Below are 17,846 nucleotides of genomic sequence, written 5' to 3'. Positions count from 1 at the left end.
GAGAGCGTTTAATATTTAGGTAACGATGCAAACATATTTGTTTAGCTGTGTAATCTTATTCTAAACTTTTTGTAATTTAAAAATGTTATTGAAGAGAGAAATTAAATGAAATAAATCACTCTTTTAATGCGATTGACGTTTTCGAACATTGTACATGATGCTAGCGTCTGTTAACTTATTTTTTAAGAAATAGCGCTATTGAAAACATTGCATATCGCGTGTTTTTTTTTCACTAGATAAACAAAGAAATGTAACATACTGCCATTAAATAAACTATCCAAAATAGATTTCATTTTCATTAGCTAGTTATTTTTAATTTTTTAAAATTGTAAAATAACATTTCTACTTACTTGAAAAGCAATCGCGATACACAATTACTCTAATTGCACAACATATACTTTTTCATATCGACGAGTAATGGCAAATGGATGTTAATTTCTAATATAATATTTACCTGTACAGTCGTTCAGAAACCAATCACAAATATTACCTTTCATGGTCTGGTTTTCAATTTTTTGTACAAAGTTATTGATTCATTATTTTTTCTGACTAGTTAGGATTTATTCATATCTCCATATATAGATATAGAAAGATGTGATGTGAGTCATGTTCATTTTTGGTTTTGAGAGATAAATGTTGAGTACTTCAGTATCCTCGCTAAGGGACTATTTTTTTCTACGCAAGAACACATTATTAGTTTCTCAAAACAATTGACGCACACGCATATACGGGATCAAATCTCACCCTACAACAAATAGGGATTTCTCAACTCAAATCAATAATCCTTTGTGACATAATATAAAAACATGAAGATGTAATAAGATTGCCAATTAGACAATTTTTCACTGGAGACCAATTGACGTAATACATGTAACTATAGGTCATCGTACGGCCCTCTGCATATAAGCAAAACCATAACGCATTCTGAACTCTAAATGTGCTTAGGATAGACAAATGAATAATCTGTATTTCAAAAGGATAATCCAATTAGTTATAACTAAACTTCCTGAGGGTCCTCGACATTATTATAACATATAAAGATATATAATATTAGAGTAATATATACATATGTTCCAGCCCATATGAGTATTTGGACCTTACGCGTACGGTCCGGACCGTATAACGTTACGCACGCTGTTCCTACAACACCGAGGATTTAGAACAGAATCTTCGAAATTTCCTCCGCAAAACAAAATAAAAATGTTAGCAAATACGAACCAATATTAAAACAAATTCAATATATGTTTTAAATTATGTTTATATAGCTCTTGATCATATACTAAGTAATATCTAGTATATTTGAGGATTAAAAGAACAAAGTTATGTGAAAAAACGGATGTCCAACGTTACATTGATGAAAAACTGTTTTAACTCTTATGTATAGTGATCCTATTTCTTATTCTCTGATCTTCCTGAAACTTGGCAAGAACAACGAAGTGTGTCGGTTCTTTGTGGTGTTCAAGTCGTTATTTTGTCAAATTTCATTTGATTCGGTAGCTGCATATTAAGCTGGAATAAGAAAAATGTCCAACGACGTTTTTCGTTAACTCGACGACTGAAAGTGAATTTTATAAGTAGATATAGCGGGAAATTAATAAAAAGAGTTAGACAATAATAACATCTACCAAAAGAACAAATATTTGCCTCATTGTTCGTGAGTTCAAATATACCTGCAGATTCTATAAAATCTTCTCTACACAGTCGTGTTTCAAGCGGTAGCCATTTTGTCCAAGTTGATATTTAATTTTGAAAAGTAGTTAACGCGTATTTTTTAACTCATATTTCAATAAGTTATTTATAATTGATCAAAACAAAAGTTAGATACACGAAGAGTACAAAATGCAAAGATTCTTTTCTTATTAACTTCATATTTGGGTCTTAAAGGAATAAAATGCTTCCACACATAAAAAAAAAACGGTAGCCAATTTGTCCAAACGTCTTAAAACGTCGAAAAATCCGGAAAAAAAACCGCTAATTTCCGACGTTACATGTGCTAAAGTTTCAATTAAATGTTCATGAAAATAAAAACAAACGTGTGGTGAAATTTGGAAAAAGATGTTAATGGCTGCCGAAAATAAAAGAATAGTGTATGTTGCTATAGACTCTGGCCGGCGACATAGATTCGACACAGGTTAAATTTTGTAATTTTTATTAATCGTTTATAGCTTTTAACGATTTATTCAAAAGAATGGTGAAATGAGAAAAAAATCTCATTACATGAACTTCGTTCAACTTTTGAAAGACAAATTGGAGAAACCAAGACAGTCCTCTAAATGTAAAATGCGAATTTTAATTTATGTTGCGGAAGTACTCCGAAATAGATCATTTAAAGTCGCCACTTCAGTAAGGTGCATTCACCAATATTAGAAGACTTAATACAAGTCCACGGAATGTTTTACTTGGCGATTTGTCCTGCTAATCATGTTATAACTGTCGTGATGAAAGTCATTCCTGTACTAGCGAGGCCGGGACTTTTTGTCAATATAAACTTGTGCATGAAATGGAGATAGTTGAAAGAATAATCCCAAACAGCGACACAAACCGTTTCATTGAATTAATAAAACCCGGGATTATATTAGCCGTTTTTACGGACGATCCAGGAGTAGATTACTATATTTTAAAATTTATATCAGAAGTTAAACAATTTAAGCAAGCAACTTATTAGATGACTTGGGAAATAATTCTCAAGCCAAGGTTCAAGTAATTGATGGGATGTATTTCGACAAATTATGTGCCAGGGAAAATACAATTCTATTCAAATTAACTAAGGGTAAAAATGTTTCGATTTACTGCAGAGTGTCAGATATATTTGTATTGGGGTGGAATTAAGATATAGAAACTTTACAATGACTGATGATATGCACCATGAAAGTTAAACATCCTATGATAAAAGTTTTGTACATCTAACAATTTTTTTTTTTTATGGAAAACCGTATACATGTACTTCAGTCCCATTTTCCCGTCCTACATTACTTGCGACAGTACTGCATTTTAGGTAGAATAACTTAAAGGGTGCACATTATTAAATCAATTTCCACAACTTGAGGTAATTTATGATAAAATGACATCACAAAAAGAACAGAACCAGAATCAACCAACAACATGTAAAAAACGAACAAAACTTTATCGAAAATTAATCGAAGTCAAAAACCCTTTTTGACGCCGCATTTTTAGTGTAACGTCGTGTTGTAGGAACATCGTGCACAACGTTTATGCGTATACTCGTACGGTCCGACCATACGCGTACGGTATAGTACAAGCTGGACCATACCTGTATTTGGACCATATGGGTTTATTTTAGAGAAACATTTATCAAAAAACTTTTATTAAGTATTACAAATTCATATTGTTACAATTTGATGAATAAAGTGAATATTCAGTAAACATCAAATAAATTGAAATTAAATAATTCTGTGATTAATTGTCTATCTAAATTCTAGTTTGATACTCTCGCTATACTGGTAACACTTACTGCCACAAGAAACATAAGATTTATCACATTTAAATGTTTTGTTCATGCATGCATGCTACTTTGAATTTGCATCCTTTGCTTGCAAGAGACAAGCGTGCTTCTTTTGAGGCCGCATGCAATGAAATTTCATCTGTTTTCCAATGTGCAGTTCCAATTGTGCGTGTCAAAATGTCTTTCCATAACATACCAAGAGTTCAATACACCAAATTTTCATGATATATAGTGTGTACAAGCTTACATCCTTACCAATAATATCATCAACCCTACATCCTCTGATACTTTTCTCACAGTAACAAAGCTACTATTTTTCAATCTTTAAAATTACATTATTTTTCGACAATTTTTTATTATATTTTCTCATTGTATTTTGAACAGATTTTTTTTTATAAGTTATGTCCAGTGTCTTCCGTATTCTGTTATTATATGTAGGAGATACATTTTTAAGTAGTTAAAACATTAAGTTTTTATTCCAAGTACGATTAAAATTTTTATGTTAATTCTAGATTTCAGTTATGTTGATCTGTAATCTACATAGTTAACGTATCTAATAAACTTGACCAACGTTTTATAATCTGTCAGACCGTACGCGTACAGTCCGACCGTATGGGTATTTTGAAAAAGTACGCGTACGGTCCAAATACTCATATGGTCTAGAACATATGCAATTTAACTAAGATGTTTAAATGAAAAAAGCATATTAAAATTTGCACAATTTTTGAAAAATTTGTTACATTTTGTTTTAAAAGACAAGTGTATAACTCATCTTTATTTCGTTTGTCTATTTCATATTATGAGCACCAGAAAACAGAAATGTTTTCTTTTAACAAATGTGTTTGGCTTCGGATGATGTAATACTAGATTTTTAATCAGCTGAACGGAAATTATATTTTTTGCAAATGTAAACAATTTAACCGACGATTTATGCACAACATCATGATTTGGGACAGACTCTTGCCCTAGTGTTGTTTTTGCTAAAACAGCGTTCTGTGTTACATCTCATATAACCAATAGCACTTCACGATATTTGATTAAAACCCAGACCATCAAATACCGCACATAAATGATATTCTTCTTTTTAATTCCAGTTTTTTCAAAAGTATAATTAGCTTGATAAGGTTTATATACATCATAGCCTTCAAGATGCTGAATTACATGTATTTTAAGACTCAAGAATCCACTAAGGGCAGTATAAATAGTCTGATATTTGCATCAAAACAATACGATATGATGACGTTATTGTGACAACAAATCAAAGACATATCAAAAGTCAATTACTTATAATCGATATATAACCTTAAATTTCTGTAAAAAGTCCTTAATGTTATCCCACAAGGACGCAGTGTGTCAGTGTAAGATCACCCCAATTGCCGGAGGCCAGAGGGTGATCTAACACTGACACTTCAAGTCCGAATGGGATAACCATTTTACATCCCAGCTGTTTTAGATTCAACGAGAAACCGTACAATTCATAAAATCGAGTTTAGAACGCCACACAACCATTATAATATACTTTATATATTACTATATGATGTATACCCTTTATGACCCGCGAACACGATGAGTAGATATCAAACAATGTCAACTCGCCCCACTTGCCAATCGGTCCACTATATCGCCACTTTATAAAACAAATCGCCCCACTCTTGTTTACCGACTCTTTCCACTTTTGAAAAAGTGTAAAATCAAATTGAACAACTAGTCTGACAACTCACTTAATAACGAAAAAGGTTTAAATCCCACTGAATAAAGGTCTGCCAACTCGCCCCACTTATTAAAAGATCTTGCTTCCTTGAAGTATGTCAAATTACTATTAGTTCGCAGCCAGTCGTCCTGGTGTAGTGGTATGTGTCGTTGCTTGATATGCTAAAGGTCTTGAGTTCGAATCCCTGCATATACACTGGATTTTTTCTACGTGAATTTTGATAGATAATCTTTTCCGTATAATTAATTATAAGTTTTATAGTGGATTTGACATTCCCGCCAAAATGTTACAGAACAAAGGAAAGCATGCATAACAAAGAAACTCAAACTGGGGTGATCTGGTAGGGGTGATCCGACTCAGATCACCCCTGTTAAAACAAAGGAGCTGGGATGTAATTTAAATTCCGTAGCTTACATTTAGTAAGTATTTATTTAATTTACTTTCATACAAACATTTCGACTGCACTTCTTTTTCATCAAAACATTTTAACTACACTTATACTTCTCGTTCACACAAACATTTCGGCTATACTATACGATCACACGAAAATATCGCCCAAATTACAAGTTCACATACTCATCTTACCTACACTACATCTTCACAAAAACATTTCGCCCACATTACACGTTTACATAATCATTTTGCCTATACTACACATTCACAAAAACATTTCGACTACGCTACATGATAAGGGTTTTCTCTATTATGATGAGTTCTTTCTTTATTATATTGAGGGTTTTCTTTATTATGATGAGTTTTTCTTTATATATTATGATGACTTTTTCTCTATATATTATGAGGAGGTTTTTTCTCTATTATGATGAGTTTTTTTATGATTTTGAATGTCTGAAAGTACCTAAAAGCCACGTTCGCCTTTTCCAAACTCAACACATCGTGTTTCTGCAGTACATAATAGGACAAAGTCTACAATACTTCTTCAGGAGTCATGACCCAATCCTTCATGTTGTACTAATAGCTTTGACTATCGAGCTAGTTAGTATTTTTTTTAAGTTCCGATGTCTACTGTACGCCACCATTGGGGGTTTTGGAAATAGGTCCCTAAATTTCGCATTGCAAAGTAGTTTTTATGATGTTTGCGTAAAACTTTATTTATATTTCCTAACGAAAAGGGATATTTAGTTACAAATACTAGTGGTATGTGCTTGTAAAATTCGTGTTTAAAGCGGAGTAACTCTGGTCGTTCGATATAGTAAGCCGGTTCACAGTTATGATGTATTTCATACTCCTTATATGCCCTTTGCTTAAGATGGCCCTTGAATTTACAAACTGTATCTTTTAAATTATGTGTTTTGCTGTTGTTTCGGTTTTGGCGAATGGCTTCCCTTTTATAAATCCAGAGAAGACTGTTGGGTTATGCATATCTGAATATAGAAGTGTATAAGTAGATTGGATGTAGCTCTTTATATCAAAGATAAAAAAACTAACTAAAGATGGCAGTGAATGAATTGCCCCCATGCAGACCATTTATTTCTCAATGCAACTCTCTAACCGAAAGGGTTAGCAAATTTATTGATAACATGTTGATACCTATAGTTAAGAGACAGATCAGTTACATAAGATATAGTGGGGGTTTCATAAACAAAATAGAAAATTTAAGACCTAGCTGATCCTTATTGCCTTTTACTCTCTTTTGACTGCACCAGCATGTACATTATACCAACATGGAGTTTAATGAACTCATTTAATCTGTTGGACGGCAGTGCAGTTAAAGATTATCCGATAAAATTACCGAGCTGTGAAACAATTGAATCGTTAGTAAACACAGTGTTGAAAAACAATGATTTAGAATTTAATGACCGATATTTTGTACAGAAAATAGGCACTAGTATAGGAATTAAATGCAGCCCAGCAATTTGTGATATTAGAGCATTCGAAGTTATCAATGAAATTATATAAGTATAAACATAAGATCTTATTTTACGGAAGGTATAGAGATGATGCGTTTATAATAGCTCATTCATCAAGAGAAGAGGTTGAGGAGTTCTTTAAAATAGGAAATTATTATCACCCTTCATTAAAGTTTACTAATGAAATTTCAAACGAAGAAATATTTTTTTCTCGATAGTCATACATCATGTACATAAGGAAAAGAGGTTCAGAAACACCGGTATCATTGACATAGAGAGCTACATCAAACCTCCCAATACATTCAATATTCATATAGGACGTCTTAAGTAGCATAACTCAGAAAGGGGAAGCTATAAAAACTACTTTGCAATGCGAAATGTAGGGAGCTATTTCAAAAAACCCCAATGGTGTCATATAGTAGACATCGGAACTTAAAAAACATAATGATTAGCTCGGTAGTCAAAACTTAGTACAACATGAAGAATTGGGTCAAGACCCCTGAAGAAGCACCCACCTTTCATATGAACCACGGAATACTGTAGAGTTTGTCCTATTTTGTACTACAAAATTACGATGTGTTGGTTCCTTGAGAAAAGGCAATCGTGGTTGTTAGATACTTTCAGACATTCATTGAGAAAAACCTCATCATAATAGAGGAAAACATCATCATGATAAAAAAAACTCATCATAATAAAGTAAAAACTCACCATAATAGAGAAATACGTTATAATAATAGAGAAATAGCTCATCATCATAGAGAAAAACCTCATCATAATAAAAGAAAAACTCATCATAATAAAAGAAAAACTCATCATACTAATGAAAACCCTCATCATAATAGAGAAAATCCTCATCATGATAAAGAAGGAAGGCAGTTATGGCGTTCAATAGCTCATCATTATAGAGAACAGCTCATCACGATAATGAAAAACCTCATCATGATAGAGAAAAACCTCATCATCATAAAGAAAAACTTCATCATGATAAAGAAAAACCTGATCATGATAAAGAAGAAGTACCATGAGGCAGTTACGGCGTCCCATAGGTTTCGGTTCTCCTAACCGTTTTGTATACGTTACAGTTATATATGTGTTTGTTTTTTTTTTTAAAGTTTAAACAGGTCGGGACCACTACCTTATATGGAAATGCATAAATTAGCATACTTATGTTATCGCACATGTAATTGTTTATTTACATGTGACGCAATTTATTTTTACCTAGGTTTTTGACCAATCCACTAAATGAATAACAATGCATGATGGACTACTACGTGTTTACAATCAACCGAGAACACGTGTTATTTATTGAAAAACAACACATTTTTTCGTGCAATTCGGGATTCACAATTTCGCTTAGTTTTTCATTTTGTGTATCCTCATTTATAGTTTGTGGTACAAAGTAATCCTTCCATGCTCAGATTAACGAAGAGTTGTTTCTATGCGAAGAAAAAAGGGTTTGAATTACACGATATATAGCCATTAATATGTTGATGATGGCACGGAGATTTCATGTACTCGTCCACCAGACAGCAGCGAAACAACAGAGAAAAACACAATTACCCATGAGACAAACTTACTAGTGTAAAGTAAGCCGTCGATAACAGCCGGTGCTAATATTCACGAGTACAGCAATTTCCGTATAGATGATTAAAGGCAAATGTGTGATCCTTGAATTTTGTGTTCGTAAAAAAGGCGAAGAGACTTCCAAACTGTTCTCTTTGTTTTGAAGGTAGTGAAGTCAGCAACTGTAGTTTCATTTTGTTTTCGTTTTTTAACGGGCTCGGACATTCGCCAAATTGAATAAAATCATTACAGGTGATTTACTAATGCTTGCAAAGTAAAACTTTGGTTGGTTGGCTTGCTTGCTATGTGTGTATAGTTGTTTAAACAATATATATAGGCATAGTTTAACTTGTATATTTTATATTTGAATTTAATTTGTTGTTATCCTAATATGATTGTACAATATACAAACAAAGCAAGCAAGCTAAAGCAAAGTTTTGCTCTACATGCATTAGGAAATAAGCTGTAATGATGTTATCCTTATATGTATATGCGACGAGTTGTTTTGTGAAAATTGCAGCGTTGGATATAATATAAAAAAGAAGATGTGATATGATTGCCAATGGGACAACTGTCCACAAGAGACCAAAATGACACAGAAATTAACATTTATAGTTCACCGTACGGCCTTCAACAATAAGCAAAGCCAATATCGCATAGTCAGCCATAAAAGATGTCTCATTTGGCACTCATACCTCATCTTCTCATTTTAGGTGTCATACCACCAATTAAAAGTCCCTATCTGTTCAACCAAATTTTGCAATTTTCACAGCTTTCTTAATATTTTACCTTAAGTTTAACTTCATAGAAACTAGGTATATCCTGAATTGTACAGGTGTCACCTTTCTGCATGCCAATTTTCAACATACATTCAAAATCATATAAGAAAGAAGAGAGCTCCCGAAAGGAGGTACCACTAAAAATAACCCCTGGTTTTTTTCTGGAAATTTTAAATTAGTATACCATGGAGCGCATTAATCCTCAATTTTAAATGCAAACTCCTAGACAGGTAAAATTTGGCTTAAAATGGTCTTATATATTTCTCTTTCAACAAAAGTTTCATTTCTGCAAATTTGTTGGTTAGTTTAGGTGAACAATGACAAAAATGCACTATTTTTGTCTGAGTAGGCCTACTTTCTAATACGTTCTAAATTTGAGGGAGTAATTGGTGGTATGACACCTTTTATATACAAAGCACGTTTTTGAATAAAAATAATAGGTAATATGGCACCAAATGTGATCCAGAGGCTTTAAATATTGGAAATATTTCACATACGTCAACATGACAGCAGCCGAACGGTAAATTATTTTGTGATAAAATTAGTAACTATCGGACTTTATCGATGGATGAAGCTATATAAAATGTATTAAGCTATATACCGTACCCGCTCAGTGGCGGATCCAAAAGGGGGGGGGGGGGGTCCGGAGGTTGGACCATTTTTTTTTAACGATCAATGCATTTGAATGGGAACATGTATTTGGAACCCCCACCCTTTTTTGTCCTGGGTTAGGATCCCCCTTTTTGAAATGGCTGGATCCGCCCTGCCGCTTTCATAACACTTATTTTTAGCATAATGCATATTATGATGTTCTTACTTTCAGTTCAGGTCCTGATAAATTTTACACATCCAGTACAGAAAGAAGTGTTTCAATGAAAGTTTTCGTGTTTTTCTAGGCAGAAATGATGTTGGAATGACATTATACAGGTTTAAAAGAGCTCAAAAAATTTCATAGTGGACAGTGGTCATTTCATCTGAAATTTCACTGTTTCAGGTCGTAAAATTATTGAACAGGTACAAATGTACAATGAATAACAATGGACAAAACCTGTTCAACAACTTTAACAAGGCGAAAAAAAAAATTCGAATAGTGAAGCCCGTAAACAATACTTTTTTATTCGAGCATGCAAATTAAAGATTATGTTATATATTTTACAATAATCACATTCGCAGAACAAAAACATACATTTTGAGAATCCCAGACACCATATTAGTTGACAGTTCTTCCACTAATTCCACGTGTTTTTCGGTTGTAGTAAACTCGTAGTAGCCCACAATGCATTGTAGCTCATTGAGTCGATTGGTCAGTTTTTCAAGGCCGTATTGGCCTTGTGTTTGGGAAATTACTATGCAAAAATATTCTGACGTAAAGAAATCTAGAGTTCTCGACCTGTTAAAGATTTATCTATGTCTTACCCCAAACGGGAGTGCCCCGATATCAACGGAGGTAAAAACTAGAACAGAACGATTCAAAAACGAAAGTAGAAATTTCCAAGGCAACTTGTCAACAATCAGCTATTTATCAACCCGATAAATATTAGTACTGTAGAATAAAGAAGAATACATTGTTTTGGAAGACAGAAGATTCGTTTGAAAGGTAATTTACGATTTCCATTAGACATGTTGAGCAAACGTGTGCACATTATCAAACAAAGCCCTTACCTCCAAATTAAAAAAAATAAAAATTGGTCATGTTTACTTTTAATTTTCATACCTACACATGCTACACTTTGATATATTACTAACACATGCATACGTTTTTAATTCTTTCTCAAATTTGATTATCTGTAATCATGAAATAAGCAAATACTTCTGTATTGTGATGAATATATACAATCTAAGCACCCCCTTTTTTCCCGAAATAAAATAAAAGTACAAAAATTATACTTTTCTGCTCCCTTTTATACCCTTTAGCATACAAGCGTAACAGATTTGCTTCATGCCTGCCTATACAATTATTTGCTTTATGTCTGAATTATACAAACAACAAACATTGAAAAAAAATGATTGAATGTGTTTGCAGTTTTATTTACGGTAACCCATTTAAAAGCAAGGTTTTTCAATGGCTCGATATATGTTCCGTACCATATGAGTATTTGAACCATACGCGTATGGTCATGACCATATGCGTAAAGTCATATGGTCCTACCATAGGTGTATGGTCGGACCATATGAGTATAATACTCGTTTGGTTATTAACGGACCGGACCATTTGAGTATTTAGACCATACAGGTTATTTTTTTTAAGTTACATTATAAAAGTGTCAATAATACAAAAAAAAAGATATCTAAAATAACAATGATGGTTACATGACAATGTATTATTTTTATAATTCAAATACCACGTAAAAATCAAATATTAACGCCATAATTAGTTTTCATCCCTTATTACATTCTTGTATTATTTTAATTTTAGTTTCTTGTGTACATTTGGAAATTAGTATGGCGTTCATTATCACTGGACTAGTATATATTTGTTTAGGGGCCAGCTGAAGGACGCCTCCGGGTGCGGGAATTTCTCGCTACATTGAAGACCTGTTGGTGACCTTCTGCTGTTGTTTTTTATTTGGTCGGGTTGTTGTCTCTTTGACACATTCCCCATTTCCATTTTCAATTTTATTGCATGTAGGCTTGGGGTGACCTTTACTTCCATACAGTATCATAGCTTTTTTGCATTTGCAAGTCTTGCAAAGGTTGTGCACGGTCCTTTTCATTTACAACTTTTGTTTGCGAGTGAAAAGTTAGCCTTTTTGCAGCTGCTTACAGTGATACCGAGGTCTTGAGCCATTTCGATATGTGTACTGCTCTAAGAAGTAAGAAGCTCTAGATCTGAATTATCGTAACATGACTGCAGTACACCATATTCACAAGACAACTTAATTAAACTGTGTTACTTTCCATGACTTCTTGTGTAACAGTTTATTAAGAAATTTTTAGAATTTATTGCTTAAAGTCGACATATTGCCATTCACTTGTAATAACAAATCGATAATGACCATCGATATAAAATGTGCTATCATAGAACTTTTTGACAAGTAAGTAAAATAAACTATGTAAAAGTTCTAATTTTTATTTAGCTAATCTTTTTATTATAATACAATAATAAAATGACCTATATGATAGCGTCTTTTAAATGAACGGTCATACCATATGAAGTGTTTAGAAGTATTGAAAGTAAACTGTAACAGAGTTAATTACCCCGAGCATACGCTTACGGTCGGACCATATGAGTATATACCCATATGGTCATGACCATACGCGTACGGTCTAAATACTCATTTGGTCCGGAACATATACATGTATATATTCTACAATTGAAATACTATTTTACAATAAATGGTATATGAAAATAAATGGACAGATGAGAAATGGTTTTGAAAAAAATACTTATACAAATAGAAATGTAATGTAATTTTAATAGAAAATGGGTTTTTAATGGTAACATTTGATTAGATTCAAGATTAAATTGGGGGTATTTAAGGATTGAAATTCAAATTTAGTTCACGATTTTTTTTAATGGGATTAGTCACATCTTAAAGCAGGAATGATTACAGTCTGTTGTTATCAAGAGACAAGTATATCTCTTTTGTTTAATTTAAAGTCACTTGATTGAATTGATAAGGTTCGAACTTCTAGCTTGTCTAAAAGGGAACATTTGATTATTTTTACGAGTAATAAACAGGTACCTTGGGTGTTTCAAAACACTTTATTCCTTTTTGCTCACCGGGCCCGATGGGTCCCATGTGAGTTTATGCTATCACTTAGCGTCTGTCGTCTGTCGTCGTTGGCGTAAACTATTTCAAGAATCTTCCCCAAAACTACTAAGCCCAATACCTTCAAACCGCTACTGAATGTTCCAAAGGGTATCTAGTCAACAAGTTGTAATCAGAAATACAACAAACATGGCCGCCATGGCTTTAGATAAACCATAACGGACATGCAGTTGTTGGCTTATATCTCAAAAACTTAAAGTATTTAGATCAAATATGACATGGGGTAAAATTGTTTATAGTTTAAGTTCTATCAGCCCTATAATTTTAAGACAATCCGAACAACAATTGGTTGGTTTGCATCCACTAAATAAATAACTTTAGAATTGTGCTGCTTTTGGTTAATATATTGAATCGATCGATGTTTATTGAAAATAAAGATAAACTGCAAACAGCAATATGTTCAGCGAAGTAAGATCTACAAAACAGTAAACATGACCAAAATTGTCAATTGACCCCTTACGGAGTTATTGCCCTTTAAGAACAGGTTTACACAATTTGTTTATGTTTGAGATGCAAGTTGTTTGATCATCTAGGACTGTATGTGTACCATGTATGATAGATTTTGTTTTTCGTGGTCATATCACACTTTTTCCCTTTAAACTGTTAAACCAGGCCATGTGCAAATTTCTAACAATCTATGGCTTCCATGAATTATTTCGATTCTAATAGGACAAATACGGTCATTAAAAAACTGAAGCAAGGGTGGGTATGCTGTGTGTGTGGCTGTTCTTTTTTACTCCCTGTTATAATTTTTTATTATGCATATGAATAAAAATGAAAGTTATTTTGTCTTTTTTTAATTGCACTTTTTAAAACAATAAAATCGGCAAAGGGTCCGCAAATAGGTTCCAATACATGTAGATTTACGTGGGAAGTATATTGTAATAGCCATTATTATGTATATCTCTGAGTCTGCGCTAAGTTTATTTTATCGAGAATTTTATCACAGTGTTGTTTATAAAGCTAAAGAAGCACGTCACATTAGAATGTAAAGTAACATTCAATAACAATTATAAAAACTCATAAAATGACACCTAAGCTTGCATTAAAATACTCTAACATCAGATTTTGCATACATTTATTATTGGAATTGATGAACAATGACAAAAATGGGAGATTAATAATTTTAATATCAGGCTTTTTTTCAAATCGTCTTATTTGTGCCACCTTTTCTATAAAGAATTGTCAAAAAATATCTAATATAAATAAAATCATATATTTTATTTAATAATATTCTTCCCCATCATTCTTTTGCAAGGAAAAGTGAAAACACATAATTAATTAAGGGCAAATTGCCAATTAATCTTGAAAAATTGTATCAAAATTAAGATTAAGATGTGAATTAATAAATGAATTTTAAGTTTTTGCTGTATGTCTATGATGCATGTTAACCATAATTTACGACAAAAGAGATGATTTTAGCTTCACAATTGTGAATTTTCTATTTCTTTGTAATAACATTCAGTAGCGTACGTTTGAATACGAAGTATAAATCTCACGGTTGATAGGCTATTCCAGAGCTTGAATTTCCTATCTTGATTTCCTTGATAGAGGGTTGCTGATCACAAGGAAAATAATAAAACCAAGAGTTTAAGTGGTTAAGTTAAAATTATACAATCGTAAGTTTTACGCACTGCACTCAGAGTTTGTTGACCACTTGATATATCTGTTTCAGAGATGATAACGGAAATAGGCTATATTATCTAAATATCAATTTTATTCATATTTAAAAAATCCACCATGACCATAATGCAAAACTAAACTTCTAACTGTGTATTGCTACCTGAGCAAAACGACTGGTACCACACGTGGAACAGGATCTACTTTTCTTTCCGGAGCTGCTATGATTACCCCAGGTTTTTTGTGGGGTTCGGGTTGCTACGTCTTTAGTTTGCCATGTTGGCTGGATCTGCCCCTGAGATTCTATTATGTCTGTCAGGTTTTCTAACCAAATAAAATTGAGAATGGAAATGGGGAATGTGCCAAAGAGACAACAACCCGACCATAGAAAAAAACATCAGCAGAGGGTCACCAACAGGTCTTTAATGCATCGAGAAATTCCCGGACTCGGAGGTGTCCTTCAGCTGGCCCCTAAACAAATATATACTAGTTCAGTGGTAATGAACGCCATACTAATTTCCAAATTGTACACAAGAAACTAAAATTAAAATAATACAAGACTAACAAAGGTCAGAGGCTCCTGACTTGGGACAGGCGCAAACATGCGACGGGGTTAAACATGTTTGTGAGATCTCAACCCTCCCCCTATACCTCTAGTCAATGTAGAAAAGTAAACGCATAACAATACGCACATGAAAATTCAGTTCACGAGAAGTCCGAGTCTGATGTCAGAAGATGTAACCAATGTAACCAAAGAAAATAAACAAAATGACAATTATACATAAATAACAACAGACTACTAGCAGTTAACTGACATGCCAGCTCCAGACTTCAATTAAACTGACTGAAAGATTATGATTTCATCATATGAACATCAGGCACAATCCTTCCCGTTAGGGGTTTAGTATCATACCATCATAACATATATAAGAACATAACCCGTGTCATGCCAACAACTGGTTTTTGAATAAATGTGTGTAGTTCCGATACAAAGACCCTATAAGTGAGCCAATATTAACGCCAAAATATGCAATCTTTAATGACCTGACAACAGTATCGTAACTATATCCCTTCTTAATAAGTCTATTCAAAGGTTTTGTTAGTTTTTGAGGTGAATACTGACACCTTTGTGCTTTATAAAGAATATTTCCATAAAAAATTGGATGTGAAATACCTGAACGTATAAGAAGTCTGCATGTTGAGCTATATTTACGAATGATATCCTTATACCGATGATAAAATTTAGTAAACGTTTTGACTAGTTTGTGATATCGAAAACCCTGGTGTAATAATTTTTCAGTAATACATAAATTTCTTTCGTTAAAATCTAAAACATTGTTACATACACGAGCGAATCGTACAAGTTGAGATATATAAACACCGTAAGATGGTGACAAGGGAACGTCACCATCTATAAAAATGGATAATAAACGATAGGAAATGAAAAATCATCTCTTTTATCATAAATTTTGGTATTCAGCTTTCCGTTAGTGATATAGATATCAAGATCGAGGAAAGGGCAGTGGTCATTGTTAGTATTAGCTTTATTTAAAGTAAGTTCAACAGGATAAATGTCTTTAATATACATAATGAAGTCGTCATTATTGAGAGCCAAAATATCATCCAAATATCTAAAAGTGGTGCACAGTTAGTCCCCATTGCAATTCCGATAATCTGACGATATACGGAATCCCCAAAGCGAACAAAAATGTTATCTAGTAAAAATTCAAGGGCATATATAGTATCAAAGCATGTCCAATTGACATAGTTTTTTTGTTTATTGCTACTAAAAAAATACCTAAAAGAGTTTGCACATATATATTCACATTCTGACTTTTTAAATGCCCATTTAATTAGGTGTGAGAATGTGAGGCAATGTGGTATACAGGGTAGAAAAATCAAAACTTTGAACAGATTCAAAATCACCAATATAAGCATGCAATTTATCAAGTACTTCCAACGAGTTCTTGACACTCCAAAAGTTATTAATTCCACTATTTTCGAAGGCCTTATTTGAACAATTTATTATCAGGTTTTTAATTGTACCAAGTGTGCTGGTAAGAAGAATAGACAATTTAGTAGTGGAACATGGCTTGAAGACGAAATAAATCTATATTTGTAAGGTGTTTTGTGTAGCTTCGGAAGCCAGTACATAGTTGGGACTTTCATTGTATTTGGCTCTGCTTGTAAAGCGGTAGCTAAAAGTTTATGCTTGTTACAGATGTCATTTTCCGAAAATGGAGTCAGTTGGAATGTTGGTGAATTGGTGATTTCTTTTTTCAGAACCTCAACGTAAAATTTACGTCAAACAATAATAATATTATTTGCAGCTTTATCGGCCGGAACAAAAACAAATTTCTTGGCTAGTTCTTTTAGTTTATGTTTGATACGAGAAATAGGTTTTTTGTTGTTATTGTTAATAGTAAAATGTTCTTTAAAATGTTGAATACGTATAATAACTATCTTCATTACTGAATTAAAAAAAGAGTCCAAAGATGTTTTGTCAGCTTTTTCCCGTTTTATCCATTTCATACAGTAAGAATGAAGTGAGTCGTGGATGATATTACGACACTCATTCTAATTAATAATCGACGGGGAACGATATTTAGGTCCTTTACTGAGGAATGAAATATTGTTAATATAACGGAAGTATAAACAATTGTCAAACAAATGGAAATATAGGGTAGCTATAAAACAAGTTTCAACTCAGGATAACGAGTCAGAATATGACAGATGTGCTTCATTTATTCTTTTAATTGATAGCATTTGAATTTATATTTTTTATTGCCTTTGCTATTTTTTTAAATTTGCTGTGGAGTTCGTTTTTTCGTTAAACCTTTTCCCCTCATTATGAATTGTATAATATATAGAATTAATAAGTCATCTGGTAAGGTTTCCATATGAAAAAAATATATTAGAATTTCAACATTCTGAATATTCTGAATAAGATATTATACTTCATTTGTATGCCTTCCACCAATGAAACAAATTTCCATAATTTTAATATGGACTGTTACTAAAAAGCTATAAAATTCTCTATTATTGCAGATCCATTTTCGGTAAATAGGA

This window comes from Mytilus galloprovincialis, chromosome 5, assembly GCF_965363235.1.
Source record: "Mytilus galloprovincialis chromosome 5, xbMytGall1.hap1.1, whole genome shotgun sequence".
NCBI classification, from domain to species: Eukaryota; Metazoa; Mollusca; class Bivalvia; order Mytilida; family Mytilidae; genus Mytilus; species Mytilus galloprovincialis.
This window is presented reverse-complemented; position numbering follows the sequence as displayed.